General features: G+C 44.9%; 1 long non-coding RNA gene across 3 annotated transcripts in view; it reads right to left on the bottom strand.

Annotated features, from left to right (window-relative positions):
* The window catches only part of LOC143438185 (uncharacterized), a 53,840-nt gene that overhangs the window by 24,217 nt on the left and 9,696 nt on the right, over positions 1–19,927 (bottom strand). For all 3 annotated transcript variants that reach the window (XR_013107187.1, XR_013107185.1, XR_013107186.1), the window contains exons 2-3: positions 5,127–5,338; positions 4,980–5,038 (exon numbers count right to left, since the gene is read on the bottom strand). This is a non-coding gene — a long non-coding RNA (uncharacterized LOC143438185). The remainder of the gene's footprint in view (positions 1–4,979; positions 5,039–5,126; positions 5,339–19,927) is intronic.

The raw sequence follows: 19,927 nt of genomic DNA, 5'->3' as shown, positions 1-19,927 counted from the left end.
GATAGCATCAGCTGCAATAAAGGCATGGAAGTCCCTCCCTAGGAAGGAAGGCAGTAACCTTTATTTGTCCAAGATAATTCAGACATCTAATGAGTCTTTCTCTGACTTTGTGGCCCGCATGACTGAGGCAGCTGGCAGAATCTTTGGGGAACCAGAGCAGGCAATGCCACTGATAGAACAGATGATCTTTGAAAATGCCACAGCTGAATGCCGTGCAGCCATTGCTCCTCGGAGAGCCAAGGGGCTACAAGACTGGTTAAGAGTCTGTCGCGGCTTGGGAGGTCCCCTTACTTACTTACTTACATGCAGTGGGGTCTACATGTTGCTACTGAGAAAGTTCAATTTTTAGAAATTGGTTCCTTTTTAGGGATGGTTATCTATCCAGAAAAAAAGATAATTCCTCAGAAATTGGAGATTCGTAGAGACCATTTACATACTTTGAATGATTTTCAGAAATTATTAGGTGATATAAATTGGTTAAGACCATTTTTAAAAATTCCCTCAGCCGAGCTGAAATCTTTATTTGATATTTTGGAAGGGGATGCTCATATTTCCTCACTGAGGGCCTTAACACCATCTGCGAGCTGTGCTCTGCAAGTAGTAGAAAATGCTTTACAAGATGCCCAGTTAAAATGCATAGATGAAACCAAAACCTCTGACTTATGTGTTTTTAAAACTAGACACTTACCAACTGCTGTATTATGGCAGGAGGGGCCCTTGTTATGGATTCATCCCAATGCTTCTCCCGCAAAGATTATTGAAAGGTATCCAGATTCAGTCGCTCAGCTTGCCCTTCGTGGACTAAAAGCAGCCATTACTCATTTTGGAAGGGAGCCTAAGGTTTTGATAGTGCCTTATACTGCCCATCAAGTCCAAATATTAACGGCGACCTCTGATGTTTGGGCAGTGCTGGTTACTTCCTTCAATGGTCAAATAGATAATCATTATTCTAAGCATCCCATCTTACAATTTGCCTTAACTTAAGCTATCATATTTCCACATATTGTGTCTCAGGAGCCACTCCCAGATGGAATGGTAGTTTATATGGATGGGTCAAAAACAGGAATGGGTGCCTATGTGGTTAATGATAAGGTTACATCCAAACAATACCATGAAACCTCACCTCAAATTGTGGAATGCTTAGTAGTGTCAGAGGTTCTGGAAATCTTTCCAGGTCCCTTAAATATTGTTTCAGATTCCTTCTATGTGGTTAATGCAGTAAAAGCATTAGAAGTTGCTGGGTTAATTAAGACATCTAGCAGACTTGTAGAAGTTTTTCAAAAGATTCAGCTTACCCTGGCTAAGCGAAGATTCCCTGTTTTTATAACTCATATCAGGGCTCACTCAGGCTTACCGAGACCTATGTCCCATGGACATGACCTGGCAGATTGAGCCACAAAGTTGATTGCAATTGCCCTTTCGCCAAAATTAGATTTGGCTAAAGCCTTTCATAAAAGGTTTCATGTGACAGCTGAGACACTACGATGTCGGTTTAACATCTCTAGAAAGGAGGCCAGAGATATCGTGACTCAATGCCAAAACTGCTGTCAATTCCTACCTGTTCCCCATACAGGAATTAACCCTTGGGGAATTAGGCCATTACAGATCTGGCAAATGGATGTTACTCACATCCCATCCTTTGGCAAATTACAATATTTGCATGTCTCCATTGATACCTGTTCTGGAGTTATATTCGCCTCTCCATTGACCGGAGAAAAGGCAGCCCATGTTATTCAACATTGTCTTGAGGCTTGGAGTGCCTGGGGAAAGCCTAAAACCCTTAAAACTGACAATGGACCAGCCTACACTTCTCAAAAATTTCAACAATTTTGTCGCCATATGGAGGTGACACACCTGACGGGTCTTCCTTACAACCCTCAGGGACAGGGCATCATTGAGCGTGCTCATTGTACCCTTAAAACTTATTTGATAAAACAAAAAGGAGAAGTTGAGGAAGCTCTGCCCACGGTGCCACGAGCTACTGTTTCTCTGGCACTTTTTACCCTCAACTTTTTGAATTTGGACAGTCAGGGCAACATTGCGGCTGATCACCATTGCCTAGAACCAACTAGGCCAAAAGAAATGATAAAATGGAAAGATGTTTTGACTGGTCAATGGAAAGGCCCGGATCCTATTTTAATAAGATCCCGGGGAGTGGTTTGTGTTTTTCCACAGGAAGAAGACAACCCGTTTTGGCTGCCAGAGCGACTGACGAGGCGACTCGCAGTTCCTGAAATTGACCCCCCCCCCCCCCGAAGGATTCATCTGCAGACGCTCTCAGTTCTCATTTGGACTCTCCTAAATCGGGTTCCTAGTATATATAGTGAATTTAGATGGCTATCCTATCTGCTTTTCCAAAACCTATGCCCTTGCCTTCTTAAAAGGTGCTGCTTCTGCTAACTTGTACCAATGTAACTTGCTTTATGTCCCAGTGCTGGTCTGCTCTTGTCTATAAGCAGGCCCTAATAGCCAGTATACCACTATGGATCCCTATCCCCGTTCAGACGTCTGGGACCTTGACTTTATTTCGACAGAAGAGAGATTTTGATATAACTGCAGCCATTATCATTGCTATTACCATCTTTGCAACTGCAGCTGTGACAGCCGGCACAGCCTTGGCTGATCAGGTTACAGCAGCTACTGTTGTTAATCAAATTTCAGAAAAGACCTCTGAGGCTTTGACCATTCTACAGAAAGTGGATGCATACCTGGCATCAGGCATCCTGTTGGTCAATCAGAGAGTTGATTTGCTCCAAGCCCATGTGGAGCAGCTCACGGATGTGGTTCAAATGAGCTGCATGTCAGCAACCCCACATCTAGGTATTACACCTCTGAGATTTATGAATGATACATTTATTCAAAGCCACAATCTTTCTGCTTATTTACAAGGGAAGTGGACTAGGGAGCTGGACCAGATGCAGCAGCAATTGCAGATCCAGATTTCGAGCCTTAATGGAACACGAGTGGACCCTGTTACCCCTGGCGATTTTACTTCTTGGCTTACCTCTGCCTTTTCTTTCTTTCTTAAAGGGTGGGGATAGGCCTGTTTGGTGCAGCCCTACATTGTGGATTAGTGTTCATGTTATGATTGGTCTGCAAGCTCAGAGCCCAACAAAAACGTGACAAGGTCACTATCGCCCAAGCACTCATAGCCTTGAGCAAGCATCTCCCCCTGAAATTTGGCTATCTAGGCTAAGAAAGTAGCTGATGACTGAGACCCTCAATCGATGCACCCCAAGGGTTCAGCCCATTGCACTGGGTCGATGAGAAGTCTAAGTCTAGCCAGCCCTTGCCTGAATAACTGTGGTACCTGAATATTTAGAGGTGTTGTGAGTGGGTACTCGACAGGGAATGTTCCACGAGTGTGGATAGATTTCCCTAAAGTATGCCTGATTGCACAAAGGTTTGATGACAAGGAACCTTCTCCCCTGGTGGCGCCCCAGGGCGGAGGCTTCCTTTCCCCGTCAAAAAGCATCGAGATGGGTATGGGAAGTATTCCTCATTGCACAACAACGAGAGAAGAAACCCATTACAATACCTCATTTTGCACAGGGGATCAGGCCTCTGCTTTCCCTCACTGAGTTGGTGCCGCGCTTGATAGGCAAAAGGCTGTTCCATCTTAATAAAATTGATAGGGGGAGATGTTAGGAGCCGCGTGAGCGCGATAGCATTCGCCATTACAAGATGGCGCGGGCATCCTGTCCTCCCACTAGTAAACAACTAACTACGCAGGTGCAAAAGGCAAAAAGCGCGCCAAAGTCACTGCCCATCCCCGGGTGTATTATGGGTAATGAGTGAACAGCCAATCAGAAGTGAACACGCCACTCTAGGGTACATATAGCAGTGCCTTTTCTGGGCTTGGGGTCTTTCCGCTTCTGCTGATACAAGAATAAAGCCTCGTTGTGGTAACTACCCGAACACTGCCTCACGTGTCTCTTTCGTGGGTGAAGGGGACACGGAGGGGCTCGGAACAGAGTAGCCCCCTTGCATGGCAGCTCTACTCCTCTCTCCTGTCCACACCTCAGGCATGGTGTCCCTCCTTTTTCTTCTTTTGCGTCCTTGCTGCCCCAAGCTTGAGAACCCTAAATCCCTCCTCCGTCTCTTCTCCCCAGCTATTGGCTGCTGTCATCTTCCTCTACCAATCAGAATTAACTGGGGGCGGGTTTCCAGAAGCTACTTGCAGATCCTCTCGAGTAAGCAATTTTGGGGACATAATTAGGGTTAGAATACTGGCAGTTACACTAATACTTTCTTTTTTCTCTTAAGCTGGACAAGTCAGGTAAACAAGAAAATAAAACTCACTCAGAGGTGACCACTCATGACCATATGTCTTAACTATAACTTCCAAGCTGGGAAGTCTTCTCACAAAGTGGTCTGATTAGTTCTAACAAGCCTGCCAAACTTTTCACTCCATGCCTCCTAGAAACAAAAGCAGATGAGTGTCCTTGTCTGTTATGAGAGGTCATCCTGCACCCCACTTTAAGCTGTAGTATGGCATCTCTACATGGCTTCATGGCCTGTGACTTTGTTATTGTCCTCTGTATGCAAGTCTCAGAGAGGTTTTGTTGTTGTTGTTTGTTTTGTTTTTGAGGGGTAGGGGCTTGAGACAAGGTCTCATGTTGCCCGGGTTGGCCTCAAACTTGCTATGTAGCCGAGGGTGAACTTCAACTCATGTCATTTCTGTCTCTAATTCTCTAGTGCTAGAATTACAAGGGTTAGGTACTGCTCAAAGCTTGTTGATGATTTTCCTAGTTTCCCAGTGTCCTGGAGGGAGCTTTGGTGAGTAGCTAGCCCACCTCAACGATAACACCTCTAGACGTTATGTCAGTATAACAAGGCAAGGTCAAAACCAAAAACCTGCTCAGTCTTAAATTATCAAAGTTGGGTGAAAAAATAGTCATTTTTCCAGGCCCAGTGTCTGGTGTTGCAGTCCCAAGGCTGTAGGCAGGATCTTAAGTTTGGAAGCTTCAAAACCTTACCCTTTTATGTAGGTAGCAGCAGCTTACAGCTCCCACAGGCTGATATCAGTTAGTTCCCACTGTGGAGGTGAAGACAGATGTGTCATAAGTTTCTGTAACAGAAGCAATATCCTGCTGTCATTCTATCATTAGCATGAACACCAATACCTTGCCTGCAACTCCAGGGGTCATCGGGACCCGTGAGCATCAGGACTACAGGGTCTCCGCAGTAGACTACCATTGTTCTCAGCTGGCCTTTGGTGGACAGGCATAGCTGTGACCGAGGTCTAAATTGTCGGTGGGCAGGCAGAGGTACACAGACCATGACTCCTGGTGCTGGTGAGAACGGATCCAGAGGAGAAACTAGGCTGCTCCTGGGGCTGTGAGCAAGAACAATGAAGTCTGGATGAGTGAGCCATTGGCTGCGCTCTGGGTTATCACAGGTGAGTGCGAAGGGCGAGGCCGCAGCTTCAACCTCCACACACAGGAACCATGAAAACTGGAGCAGTGGAGAGATGGTTCAGTGGTTAGAACCCTGGCTGCTCTTGCTGAGAACCTAGTTCAGCACTCAGTATCTACATGGTGGCTCACAAACTACCCACAACTCCATCTCCAGGGGATCTGATGCCTTCTGGCCTCTGTGGGCACCTGCACTCACATGCGCTTACATATAATTAAAATAAACTAAATCTTAAAAATATTACAGTGCTTCTTTCTTTGGAATGATCAGGCAATAGCGTTTCAGTACAGCTACATACCATTGTTTTAACTGTCTATTTGGTGTTTCCCTGGGTGAGTATTCTAAAATTCATTTTCTTTAACCAATGTTTAAATTGTTTTTACTTCCCTCCACTGTTATCAACAGAGCATAATGAATATCTTTTTATATATTTCTCTGGGGACTTAGGATGGCTCTTTATGTCCTTGGGGAAAATTCTATGAAGGCAGGCAACTGTGGGGTCATATGTCAAAATGCTCACATAGTGTCAGATGACCGGGGCTGGAGAGATGGCTCAATGGTTAAGAGTACTGACTCTGTTCTTCCAGAGGTCCTGAGTTCAATTCCCAGCAACCACATGGTGGCTCATAACCATCTGTAATGGGATCTAGCACCCTCTTCTGGTGTGCATGAAGAGACTATGGTATACTCATACATAAAATAGTGTCAGATGACCATCTCAAAAGGCGAGCAGTATTATAAGTCAATGACCTAACTTTCTTCCCACACTTTAATTAAAATGTACACTTTTCATATTTAGATATTTGCCCCATCTGAGATTCATTTTGGTGTGAAAATTCACCCCTTTTGATTTTCCAAATGACTGTTTTGCTCATGCCATTTTGTTCAAGGTTTCACCTTTACCATGTGTCAGGTTCTCAAACACATGTAAACCTGATTGTGGATTTTGTATTAACGAGCTTTCTGTTAATTTCTGTGCATTGTCCTAACAGTTATACTTGTAGGCGTCCTTTGACATTCATTTTTTACTTTCTTATTGAATACATTCAATATTTTACTTTCTGTTTATAGATACACATGTTTAAGTAAGAAATGTAAAATCAGTTTTCCATGTCAACAATGTCTCAAGATACTTTACACTGGATGTGTATTGGATTTACTTTTTGTATTAGAACAACTGATATTTTGCAAATGAAATACAAATTTTAAAAAGAGATTGGAGGTTTCCATGGATTCTAACATCTTGTGTCTTAGTAACATTTTGTCGTCTTTATATTAAGTCACTCACATAACATAACATATATAAGCTTTTTCTTTTTGAGATGGTGTCTTATTGCAGTCTACGCTGGATCAAATGTATGACTTTCCTGCATCAGCCTTCTTAGTGGTAGGATAAAAGGAGTCTACCACCTTGTCAGCTTGGGAATCTAATATTTTTTGATTATTGTTATTAAAAGGGTCTTGCATCCCCAGTGTAGTGGTAAAAATGTAGGGTTTCTACCCCGCCTTAGATCCTTCAGTTCCCAGATAAAAGACACAAAGCCCTTGTATTTATGATAAGCCTTAAAGCACTTGAGCTGTGCAGGTATCTACCCTCTAAGCTATTAGTGTCTACTTTTCTGGCAATAACCCTGAATTATAACTCGACATGTTCCACCTGGCCCACTCTTACTCCAATTGGCCAGCCCTCATGGCCATGTTTACATGATTCACCTACCCCATGGTGCTTTCTCTCTCTTCACCTCTCTCTGTCCTCCTCACAGTCTTTGCTCAGATCCAGAGCCTGGAGACTGAAGCCTCACCTCTCTTCTGCCCAACTATAAGCTGTAGGCATCTTTATTGACCAATCAAGGATAACTTGGGAGGCAAGGTTACACAGCATCACTTGGTTTAAGTGAAGATCTCCTCATCCCTGAGGCAACCAGGACCAGTATTTAGCATTTTAACACAGAGTAACAGACCAAACCCCAGCGCCCCAGTTACAGCTTTCTGGCTTGTTTCGTTGTTAGCTTCTCAGTTTCTCCACTTGCCTGGCCAGTCAGGCCTGGGCATTGATACTAACAGGAGGGCTCTGGCTCACCCCTCTCCTTCTTGTAACTATCCCAGCAGGAGGGGGGATGTTCTAAAAAGAGCATCCAAGGTTATCAGACTAGAACAATGGTCCCCCAGGAACTGAAATCTGCTGCCCCTTCCCTCCTCTCCCCCCCACCCCCCCAACCAGGTATCTCCTTTTGAAGGAAGGAACAGGCTGGAGCCTGGTCGCAGCCAGAAGAGGAACTTGCCTCCCAGGAAGAGATTCCACACAGTTCTGACACACCGAATTAATCTCCCTTTACTGCCTTCACCATTGCTTGTGGCATTAATTGGCGAATCGAGGATGGTGACAGAGCTGCCATGCTCCCGGCTCTGACTCTGCCTGTCCAGGCAATGTCCTTGCTCTCTGCGGCTCTGCAGTCAACAATCAAAGCTCTGTAGCCATGGGTAATCAAAATAGGAAGTTGATTCTAGGTGGCTTGGGGTTAGCTTTGCTGGGCAAGTGTCCTGTGTCTCTCTCTGCCAGCATGGAACATGAGCTGCGGCTGGGGGCTTAAAGCAGTTCTGGTTTCTCAATGGACTCCAGGCCAAGATAGTGCTGATGTGTCTCATGGGGACTCCAAGACTCCTTTCTGGGTACACCCTTCCAAGCTGGATAACATGGAAGATGCTGGGGCCAGAAAGGCCGTCTCTGCTCCTACAGAAGCACAAAGCTCTGGAGGCTTGGTTTGACAGACAGAACAATTTCTAGGGAGTTAGGTTTGGTTTCCATTGTGATTTCTATCTCAGTCATTAAAATTCAAGCTTTAAAAAGAAAAGGCCCTATCTATCATGTTTTAATAACCCTCACCAGTTACAGGGTGATTTATGACGGAAAGTTTTTGTTTAAATATTAAACATTAATGGTTTTGTTCTGCTCTTGAGAACCGAAGGCAGACAGTTGGAAATGGACTCACACCATGCCCTCTGCCCAGAGGTCTAGGCTGATGACTAAGGTGACCTTTGAGAAACGGCACCGCATCAGGATTGCCTGCACCCCACCCTCTGCACCCCATTCCCACTGGGTCTTGGGCTGTACTGTCTCCTAGCAGCTAGGGACTTAATTATTTTGAAAGCAGCTTTTGAAAAATTGTTTGCCCCAAATGGCCGATGGATTGGTTAGAAATCTGTGGTCAATTGCTTCTTTTCTGTTTGATACCACAACACTACCCCAAGGCTCAGAAAGCTGACTCCCCTACCCACTTCTCAGTAGTTGCTGTATGGGATAACGCTTGTATACATTATTCTATTTAAAGTCTTTAAAGTACCTTGAGGTCTATGCCATAAACTTCCAGTTTTAACTATGAAGGATGCAGGTTTAGACATACTGGCTTTCTTAACTGCGCCGTCTCACCAGCCCAGAGGACAGGTTTCTAAGGACAGCTTCTAATGCAAGTTTGTAATCAGTTTTCTGTTTCCAAATAATAAGTCCTGACTAATGCCTTGCTTGGCCAACAAAATCATCATTACATGGCTGACAGAGCCCCTGGAGACACGAGTTTACTTTGTTGGAAAACCTGAATTTTGTTTTTGAGTGAGTGGTGTGTGATCGCAGAGTCTGGGTCACTGGAGTAGTGACATTAACATGATAGAAAATGGGTGACATTGTGCTTTAACCAAGTCCTGGTGTCATGAGTGTTAAATCGTGGAATTCTCTGTGGTGAAGGAAATGGCTCTCACATCAAAGGACACCAGTGATAGTTTATTCTGGAGCTCAATGTGAGTGACTACGTCCCGGAAACACAGATTTAGGTCACTCCAAATTTCATGTTCCAAGTTGTGAAGTCCTTAAAATCTTTCTAGAAACAGAACAGAGAAAGTCAATAGCCAAGATACATCGATGGAAATATTAAGTAGGCGGGCTATAAAGTAAGAGAAGAAACTTCTGCTATAGGCCTAGAAACGAGGCTCTGGGCCTTTTGATTGGTGAGGACCTGGTGTCTGTCCATTCCAAGGAATTTACCTAATGATCATAAAGATGTTAGGTCAGGCACAGATGAGGGAAATAAATGGCCATTAAGAGGTAGCCCAAGACACTTTGGCTCTGGGCTTGTAACATTCTCACCTGTCTGCACTCACTGAAATTCTGTGAGTCAGTCAAGCCTGCAGAAGGCTCAGTGACAGGTTCGGCTTCTTTCCTGGAACTTTTGTTCACCCTACAATAAATTTAACCTGGTTCTTCTTCTTCTTTATCATCATCATTATCATCATCATCATCATTATCATCATCATCATCATCTCAGATATCCAGGAAGGAGGAAAGATTTATTTTGGCTCATGGCTTCAGTCTGTGATGCACTGGCCCCATTGCTGTGGGCCTGTGGTGATGCAGAAGGTCAAGGGTGAGCCAAAGCAGAGCTGCCCACCTCATGGCAGATAGGAAGTGGAAGTGGGAGCAGGCAGGACGGAGCCAGAACAGGATTCCTTTTAAAGGAATGCCTTTAGTGACCTGCTTGCCTTTGAGAAGTTTGCCACCATCCTATAGTCCGCTCACGTTCAATTAATTAATTGTTCAATTAAGCAATTCAATTAATTAATTAATTCAATTAATTAATTGTTCAATTAATTAATTCAATTAATTAATTAATTGAACTAGAATCGTGTCCTGCCGTGGATGGTTTTTATGTAGGTGCTGGGGATTAGACGCAGTTCTCATGCGTACATCACGAGCACTTGACTGACTGGATCATCTCCTCAGCCCCCAACTTATATTTAAATCTCTCTATGTATGTTTTAATGCTATCTGATTTCAGGATTGACACATCCCTAGGAGCTGACACACAGGACACAGAACATCAGTAGACAAAAAAAAATAAAAAATCACTGTTGAAAGCTAGAGACTGCTAGCTAGAAAGCTAGAATCCAAATACTTCCTTCTTCAGCTCTCCCTCCCTCTCCCTCTCCCTCTCCCTCTCCCTCTCCCTCTCCCTCTCCCTCTCCCTCTCCCTCTCCCTCTCCCTCTCCCTCTCCCTCTCCCTCTCCCTCTCCCTCTCCCTCTCCCTCTCCCTCTCCCTCTCCCTCTCCCTCTCCCTCCCCTCCCCCTCCCCCTCCCCCTCCCCCTCCCCCTCCCCCTCCCCCTGTCCCTCCCCCTGTCCCTCCCCCTCCCCCGTCCCTCTCCCTCCCCCTCTCCCTGTCCCTCTCCCTCCCCCTCCCCTCTCCCTCCCCTCTCCCTATATTTTTCTCTCAGTACTTAATCATCCCCCAAAGGTCCCGTGCTGTAACCTGTATGTGTGTCATAGTTAGCTTCCTTTTCAGCTTGACACATCTGGGAAGAAGAAATTCTCTGTTGGGGAATTGCCTCAGTCAGATTGACCTGTGACCTTGTCTATGGAGAATTGCCTGATTTCTAGTTGATGTAGGAGGGCCCAGCCCACTATGGGTGGTGCCATCCATAGGCTGGTGTCCTGAGCTGTCTAAGAAAGGTAGCTGAGCAAGCCAGTAAATGGCACTCTTCCAGGTTCCTCCTTCAGTTTCTACTGTAGCAGAACCAATTATCGCTATTCATATTTCCTTGTTATCTGCTCCAATGTTCTGGGTTCCCAAATATCTCTCTCTCTCTCTCTCTCTCTCTCTCTCTCACACACACACACACACACACACACACACACACACACACACACAGCCTTTGTACCTTAAACAGCTTGATGTCTGGGGCACTTCCTAACCTCCGCGAGGCTGATATACCCTCCTCCGATATTCCCGAGTTATTACTAAAATCTATTTTCTATCTTTGCTGCCCTGGACCCAGACCTGAGCCCCCTCAGCTGCATTTCCAACACCTAAATGAGGACTATCTCTCTGTCTTCTGCACCTCCTCAGGCCTGGTGTCTCTCTCTTCCTTCCCCAGCATAGCGCCTGTCTCCCTTCCTGCTCATTCCTTGGTCCCTTTTGCCCAGGAATCCCAAAAGTCCCACCTCTGTCTCTCTGCTCAGAAATTGGCCACTGGAAACTTTATTTACCAATCAAAACCAACCAGGGGCAAGATCTTTCAGTGTCTTACCTGTGGATGTGCGAATTCTCATGCAATTTTGGGAGCCAATTAACACAAAACAAGCAGCAATAGACCAAACCCACAGTATCCTACCTCCATGTTACTGCCTTGACTTTCCTCAGTGATGAACTGTGACATGGAATTATTAGCCAAATAATCCCTTTTTTTCCTCAAGTTGGTTTTGGTCAGTGTTTTATCACAGCAACAGGAAGCAACTAGATCAGGGAGGGAGGGCAGGATTTCAACACAGATAATAGGGGACACAAATGATCAAAATGGGACCCCAAGCAGACTGGATGCCAAGTCCTGTGCTTTCCGCCTTTCCTTTCCAAAGTCTTTAATCAAGGTAGGGGTGGCTTCAAGGTGACATTGTCAAGAGCATGCTTGAGGTAGACTACTAGGTACCTGAATGGTACTTCCAAGAGGATTCTGGGTACTAATTTCCTATTGTCAGCACCTAGGTGGTGTGCCAATCCTGATATCAGATAGCATCATGTCTAAGTGGAGAAAGGGAAGACATTCCTGGTTCCTTCCACATCTTAAAGTCAATGAAAGAGAGTTGTCAAAGGATGCAAGCAACTCTCCCTGTTCTTCCCACTTCACATTTGGGTTTTCAGGCAAGTCTGTGGACCCTGTGCTGGCCTGTTATCCACATGGCTGACAGCTTCAATGTGGAGGAGCCCCTTCCCATACCTCCCCACAAGCTATTCTCTTTCCTCTCTGGCTGCCCCACCCTCCTTTCTAAGCTCCTGCTGCACACATCCTCTTGTTTTGAATTCGTGAGTGCTCCTCAGAGCCTGCATTTACTACTTGACTTTTCTACTTAGCTCTCCATAGCTGTGACAAAATGACTGAGGTCTGTAGGGGAGCCCGCTTAGAGAGATAAGGTTGTTTGTTTGTCTTTGTTTTTGTCTCAGTCCCAATATTCCCTTCAAGAGCCTGCTCAATGACCTAACTCCTTTAGGTTTTACCTTCTAAAGGCCCCACCACCTCCTAACCCATCAGCTGGGGGCAAGTCTTTAACACATGGCCTTTGTGGACCATTTAAGATGTATGCCGTAACACACATGCTTGAGATAACCTCTAGATGTTTCCAGGACTCCATCTATTGCTGTGTGTAGATCCCCATCCTAATACTAACCCCCCACCCAAGGAACCTCCTCACCACCCAGCAGTCTCTCCTTGCGGCCTGTTTTACTTTTCTTGTTGCTTTACACATTCACTGACTTAACTATCTCCCTCTGTACTAATGAACACGCCAAGAGTGGACCTTTATTCTCTACCAGGCTCCTAGTGCTTATCAGAGTGCTGTCCCATGGGAGACCTCCAACAGACAGTTGAGAGTGAACAAATAGTTGATTAACAGTAGTGGGTGTCAGTAGGAAGACAGGGAGGAGATGTTGTTATCACAGAAACTGCGTAAGAAGGCGGACCATCCATCTGTATAGAATGATGATTGGAGGTCACGGGACGGGGAAGGAGTGCTGAGTTTGGATGCAAGGTCAATGGGGTGGGGAGACAGAGCAGCAACTGATGGGGATCTTTTCCCCCTTTCACTATTACTGATCTGATAGAAACTCATTTGCAAGGTTGCTCATTGCCACAGGGCAGGTTAGCACAACACTGGAGCAAGTCAATGTAAGTAGACATCATTAATGTGATGATGGAATCTATGATTTGATTTGTAGTATAGAATATGATGCAATCATCTGAAAAGAAAGACAATCTATAGAATTTCCTACAAATATATATATGTGTATACACACACACACACACACACACACACACACACACACACATATATATGTTAAATAAAGAGTAAGTTAACCATGCAACCCAGGTTTGACTACTGGTATGGGAATGTTAAAATTTGGCTGAGTGTGGCAGGGCACACCTCTAATTCCAGCACCCAGGAGGCAGAAACAGGCAGAACTCTATAAGTTTGAGGCCATCCTGGTCTACATAGTGAGGTCCAGACCAGCCAGGGATGCATAAGGAGATCCTATTAAAAAATGCTGGAGTCTAGTTTCACTTTTGTTTTTAATTTTTGTTAGAATATATATACATGTCTGCTAAGAAAATTATAAATATGATTTAATTATAAACATAAATAAAATCATAAATTTATTTCCTAAATTGGCTCTATGGGGTACCTGGGAAATTTGCACACCTGCCATTTTATGGTTGCTTCTGAAATGGTGGAGTAATGGGGACCATTATTACTCCGCCAATACTTTGGAAATAGTTATAACAGAAAATGAATAGGTTAACTTTGCGTGAACTTAAAGGGATAGATGAAGAGCTGACTGATGTGTGTCAGGTGCTAGGGGCCTGAGGAAAGAATCAAAGCCCAGCACACTCCTTTCTGTTTGTTTGTCTCTGCTCTGAAAGCGTGCAGGAACCAGACAGTTGGCTCTTTGGGGGTCACAGCTGTTGTGGGGCTCCTGTGGTGTGTGCAGAGCTCAAACTCAAGCAGGACACCAACATTTACTCTGCTTAATATTTGTCATTCTGAGACCCCTGGGACCTGTAGGGTTAGCTCTGATGAAAACACAGTACGCTAATGCGGCTCTCTTGGCTTTCCGCACGTAAAATTTCTTTAGCTGCTCTGACCGCTAAAAGCAGCATGTACCACTTGGCTTTCCCTGTACATATTTTGTTTTATTGAGTTGGCGAGTGCCAAGGTCAAACGAAAATCGATTTTCTTGGAAAGTGGAGACTGGTAACTGACCCAGTGAGTTATCCTTATAAAAACTGAATTCTACAATAATGAGAAATGGCCATTGTTCTTCCTTTCTTACTGCATTAAAGAATCAAAACGGAGGCCACCCCAGGCTGGAGAGATGGCTCGTCCGTGAAGAGCACCCGAGGCTCTTGCAGGGGACCCAGTTTGGTCTCTAGCACACACAGAAGCTCTCAACCATCTGTTGTTACAATTCCAGGGGGCCTGGCGTCCTTCTCTGGCCTTCATAGGCACTGCATGCATGTTGTGCACATACATACGTGCAGACAAACCTGTGTGTCTAGAGACTCTGTGGAATCTGTTCCTTCCCTATTCAAAACTCTTGAGAGGATGATTCATATTGACTGTTCCTTTCTAATTCTTGTTGTTTCCCCAGAACCTGCAGAATAATTATCTTCTCTCCTCTCATTGCTCCTCCCTCTCCACCACTCACATGCCAAGAGGTGGCTTCTCGTGTCCCTGGAGCCTTGCCTGACCTCTGGACCGATCACCTCAGTGCACAAGCACACCAGTGTCCCAAACACACACTGGCCTCCCTTTCTCCGAATGTTCCTTCTGTCCAGCCTATCTTTTACGCTCATTTTCCCAGTGCAGTGTGTGACCTCCAGTGGTTAGCTTAGCTGTGCCTTCTTTTGGTAACATTCTCTATGCTGTCTGAGAGGAACCAAGTTTTCCAAAGTTCCTGTTCCAGAAACACTGACCAGACTATGGTGAGGGGATCAGAATACAGCAATGGAAAAGCTGTCTCGTGGCTATGGGCTATTCTGAGCTGGAGGCGATTGAAAAGGGGCACACAGGAGAACTGTCTACCCTCCTCAGTTCGCACAATGGTAGAGTAAAAGTTCCCCATGTCAGTGTCCCCCCTTTCTTCTTCTCTGCGTCAGCAACAGGAACAGAAAACTGGTACCAGTTGGAGGCCATACGCCATTTCTTCTGCTGGTGTCTTTTGCAAATTTAGCTTCCAGTGATATACCACCCCAGCAGCCACCCCTGCCCTTGTATTAGTCCCCTTTCTGTTGCTGTGATAAAATACCATTGCTGTCGTAATGTATAGGAGAGTAGAAGGTTGGAGACATGAACCAGGAAAGATGCTAATGTTGGACTTTAAAATCCAAAACCAGGGGACGCACTCCCCCAGAAACTCACACGGACAGGATTCGCTGTAACAACATGAGATTTAATGATACTGGTGCACCAGGGCTCCCTTGCATTGTAGGCAAGAGAACCCCGAGTTGAGGTTAAGAGCAGTTTTTATACAGTTTAAGGGGTGTACTACAGAAACAGTGACTAGGTACAATATGATTGGCAGAACAATGTGACTTTTAAACTGATTGGTCTTTGGGGAATGAGGTAGCAAGGACCTCCCTTGTCTGTAAATGTCAAGGGTTGGTCTGTCTTTCAGAATGTGTCTACTGTGCTCTGGGCAATCCCCACACACAGGTGGGTTCTCTTCCCTGTGGTCTGATGATCCCTTCTTCCTCTGAATGTTAATCCAGCAGGGTAATCTAGTAGGTGTCCTTGGACTAAGGAATGTGCTCCTCCCAGGTTGTGTCCTGGGGCGGTTAATTTCTAAGTTTAACCGAATTCTTAACACTAGAACAAAAATGCAGACCTTCGTAGATCAGACTGAACAACAGAGAAATTTAAGACCTGGCAATACAGTCCAGAGGAAACCCTAGAACAAAAGGTACAGGGTTTTGTAGGTCACGATAAGCAACAGAGAAAGGAAAATGAAGGTTGGAGACAGGAGCTAGAGAAGGCACTTGGACAAAGGACGAGGCATCTCACAGATCAGACTGAGCAGCAGAGAGAAAATAATGAGGATGGGAAGCAAGGCTTGGAGGAGAATCTCTTAAAATTAATCAATCCAAATAAAATAGATGTCACGATTATCAGAATTACAATCTAAAAAATATTAAAATGTAGAAGCAAACTTGAACAGAGAGTACAGGAACTTATGCAGCAGGAGGAGCGACAGAAGGAGAGAGGAAAACGAGATGGAAAGGAAGAGGAGGAGGAGGAGGAGGAGGAAGAGGAGGAGGAGGAGGAGGAGAAGCTGTGCTGAACCAGAACCTCGTGGCTGGGAGAAACTGCAAGCAGCAAGGGGTCTTACAGCTGGGGAATAAGTTAGTAGAGTGTTAGATCTGCCCAATCTAGGCTGATAGCTTACACTTATAATGACTGGATTGTGTGTTTTTATATGGACTTACTGAGGTTGGAAATTCCAGCAACAAGAGATTATTTTGGCTCATGGTTCCAGAGAGGTAAGAGTCTACCATGGCAGAGAGAACATGGTAGCCGGCAGCAGGTACAGCAGCTGGAGTGGAAAGTTCAGGCTCATGTCCTAAATGGCAAACACAAAGTAGAGAGAGAGTGGACTGGAAACGGACTGAGTCTTTAAACTCTAAAAACTTGTCTCCAGTGACATACCCGCTCCAGCAAGGCTACAGCATCTGAATATCTCCAAGCAGTGCCACCAACTAGGGACTAAGTGTTCAAATTCATGAATTATGGGGGACATTATCATTCAATCTGTCAGGGTCAGATTGATTCCTGGGTCCCACTCACTGAATGTAAGAGGTACGGATACATTCTTGCCAGAGCTCACATCAGAATCACTGTGGCCTTGTCTCTCGCCTTGGTGTCTCTTTTTTTTTTTTTTTTCTCTGATGCTCAGATTATGGTAGCATTTTTAAGTCAAAGCAAATTTATGTATGTATGATATGTACTTTTTAGACAGAGTTATATTGCAGTCAGTGGCCTGTAGTGTAATGTAGTATAACTTGGTATGTTCTGGGAAATCAATGATTCACTTTAATGTGGTTTTCCCTTTGTTGTGGTGGTCTGGATTCAAACTAGCATCTCTCTGTTGTGTGCCTGCACCCCATGCCTGGTAGCCCGTGTTTGTCACGAATGACTCACAGGCTTTCTGTGACCTATCACCTGGATGATAGGAACATTGTAGAGCTGTTCTCAGAGGACCCCCCAATTACTGCTATGCCTCTCTTTCCGGCTCTATACAAGAGGTGCCCTGAGAGTTTTAAATTCTGTTCCTGACTGTGTCCTATGTATACAACCCACTTCCTGTCTGTAATAGTGTTTGTGAGTTTATAAGGCAAGGTGGCCCTTGAGAGATGATAGAAACTCAAGGCTTATAAACACTTCCAGAAAGCCGCAGCAGGATGATGAATGCTGTTACGAGCCAGTGACGTGGATGGGTGAATTGGAGCCATTAAACATTCTTCTGGATTGCTAACTGCTTTATTTGTCAAATTAAAGGAGTGCTAAAGTCACCCCAAGGGGAGGCACTCGCTATTTAACTCTCTTCTGTGAGTGATTTCATATTAAGAATAACAAACAGACAGGAAGCCAGCATTCTAGCTGACAGGTGGGGATGGGGTGTGTCTGTCCTCCTTGCTCTCATCCCCACTGCCCATATCTGCAGAGAGTGGTCCATTAATTATTCGTACAAAGGCAGTCCCTGCAACAGGAAGGGACATGCTGAGTGCAGTATTCTGCTGTCTGCTCTGAGTCCCCTCTTAGCAATGCTCTGAGGATGGCAGAGCCTTTTCTTTAGGCTGGATATCTCGTGCTGTTGGGCCTTTGGCCTATCCTACGACAGGCACCTGATGGATCACAAATAATTAGCTGGCTCATTTAATGGCTGGCGGCCGAGGCAGCGCCAAATTCCAATTAGCTTGGCTTAGAAACGCACAGCTTCCCGGCAGGCAAGACAAATGAAAATGTATGGCCAGGGCTAAAACATGATAGGAGGGGTCTTGGCGAGCAAGGCTCCTGAGCAACTACTGGCTTCTCAGCCTCTCCAGTGTAAGACAGACACTGTTGAACTGCCTGGATTGTATTCGATAATCTCATTTAATGAATCTAATGAATCATATATATATATATATATATATATATATATATATATATATATATTCATTCTGTCAGTTCTGTTTCTTTAAAGAACCCTGACTAATGTTGACAGGGTTGTGTTTTCATTTTTCTGCTTTAAAATTTATAGTTTAATAGCCACACACACGTATATAGATAGTTTAATGACTAGTCTAGTGCACACATACACACACAATACTCACACATATACACAATGCATACACACGCACACACATATACACATATCAGGGTGGGGCTGCTACCCAGGGTGTTGGTAGACATCAGTTTGAGGTCAGTATTCAGAACTGTGAAGCTGGGGGAAATGTAATAGTTGATTAGATACATTTGCAAAGGAATGTGGTTTGTTCTTGTATCTTCACCAGTGCGGGAGAATTAAATATCACATTGACTTAGGTTTTTAGTCTGTTGGGTGCATTTTTATTTGATTTGAGCTTGTTAAAATAACAGTGGCAGGCATTGAGTACAGAAAATAGCCTTCTCCAAACATCAAGAGTTCAACTAGAATTTGTGTAGCAAGTGTAAAATGAGTGACTCCATTTTAGGCAGGAAGTAGAAAAGGAAATTGGTGAGTTCATTTAAGCTAATTATGTAGGAAACCATCCACATCAAATGAAATGCATATATTATCCCTTAACTGAGATTAACCGTGTTTCAGGATTTCTCACGATCAACTTAAATACTGTTTCATAAACCTTCATCTTCAGGAACAAACAATGGGGCAAAGATGGGATTTTATAGCAAAATGATTTCTCTGAAAATTGGATGGTGTTTTCATTACTTTTCCGTTGCTGTAATAGAACGCCAGGCTGAGGTGGCATATGGAAGAAGAAATTTATTCTGGCTTACAGCTCCAGAGGGGCACAAGTCTATCATGGAGGGGAGGCATGGTGGCTCAAACAGGATGTCTGAAGCGGAGAGAGCAAGCTGAGAGTGGCACAAGGCTTTGAAACATCCAAGTCCTCTCTTAGTGATGTACTTGCTCCAGCAAGGCCATGGTTGGCAAGCCCTCCCCGAACAGCACCACCAACTGAGGAACAAGTGTCCATATGCCAAGTCTATGGGGGATGGTTCTCATTCAAACGGTCACAGGAGGGAAGAAACCTGTGACTTGTGAAAGAGAAGAGGTGTGTGTGTGGCGGGGTGTATGGTGTGGCATGTGAGTGTGCGTGTGCAAAGGTAATGTCAGGTACCTTATTCTATCACTTTCTACTCTATTGTTTGAGACAGGGATTCTCACTAAACCTGGAGCTCACTGGTTCCACTAACCTGGTAGGCCAGCAAGCTCTAGGAATGCTTCTTGTCTCTGCTTCCCCGGTGCTGGAATTTTAGATGTGTGCACTGACACCAGCTCTTTTTGGAGCTGGGGATTGAACTCAGGTCCTTATCTTGCGCAGCGAGTGCTCTGCTAATTAAACCATTTCCCCAGCCCAAGCTTACAGCCCTCTTATTGGCCAGTAGGTATGTTTTGTTTTAATCGTTTCATTTTCTAGGTCATACATTCACCATGCTCATTAGCACAGGGAAGGTGTTTACAGCACAGCATCTGTCTCTGTTGTGATTAGCAACTTAAGCAAGAAAGGGTCTATTCTGACTCAGAGGTCAAGGGTCCACTGTGGTGGTATCGGGAGCTCAAGGCAGCAGGTCATGTCACATGACATCTATAGTCAGGAAGGAGAGAGGAATAGGTGCACACTGCTTCTCAGCTCCCCTTTCCATGTACACAGTCCAGGATTCCAGCTAGGGGATGGTGCCACCCACAGTGGGCTGGTCTACCCACATTAATTAAC

The sequence above is a fragment of the Arvicanthis niloticus genome, chromosome 24 (assembly GCF_011762505.2).
Source record: "Arvicanthis niloticus isolate mArvNil1 chromosome 24, mArvNil1.pat.X, whole genome shotgun sequence".
Classification (NCBI taxonomy): domain Eukaryota; kingdom Metazoa; phylum Chordata; class Mammalia; order Rodentia; family Muridae; genus Arvicanthis; species Arvicanthis niloticus.
This window is presented reverse-complemented; position numbering and strand designations above follow the sequence as displayed.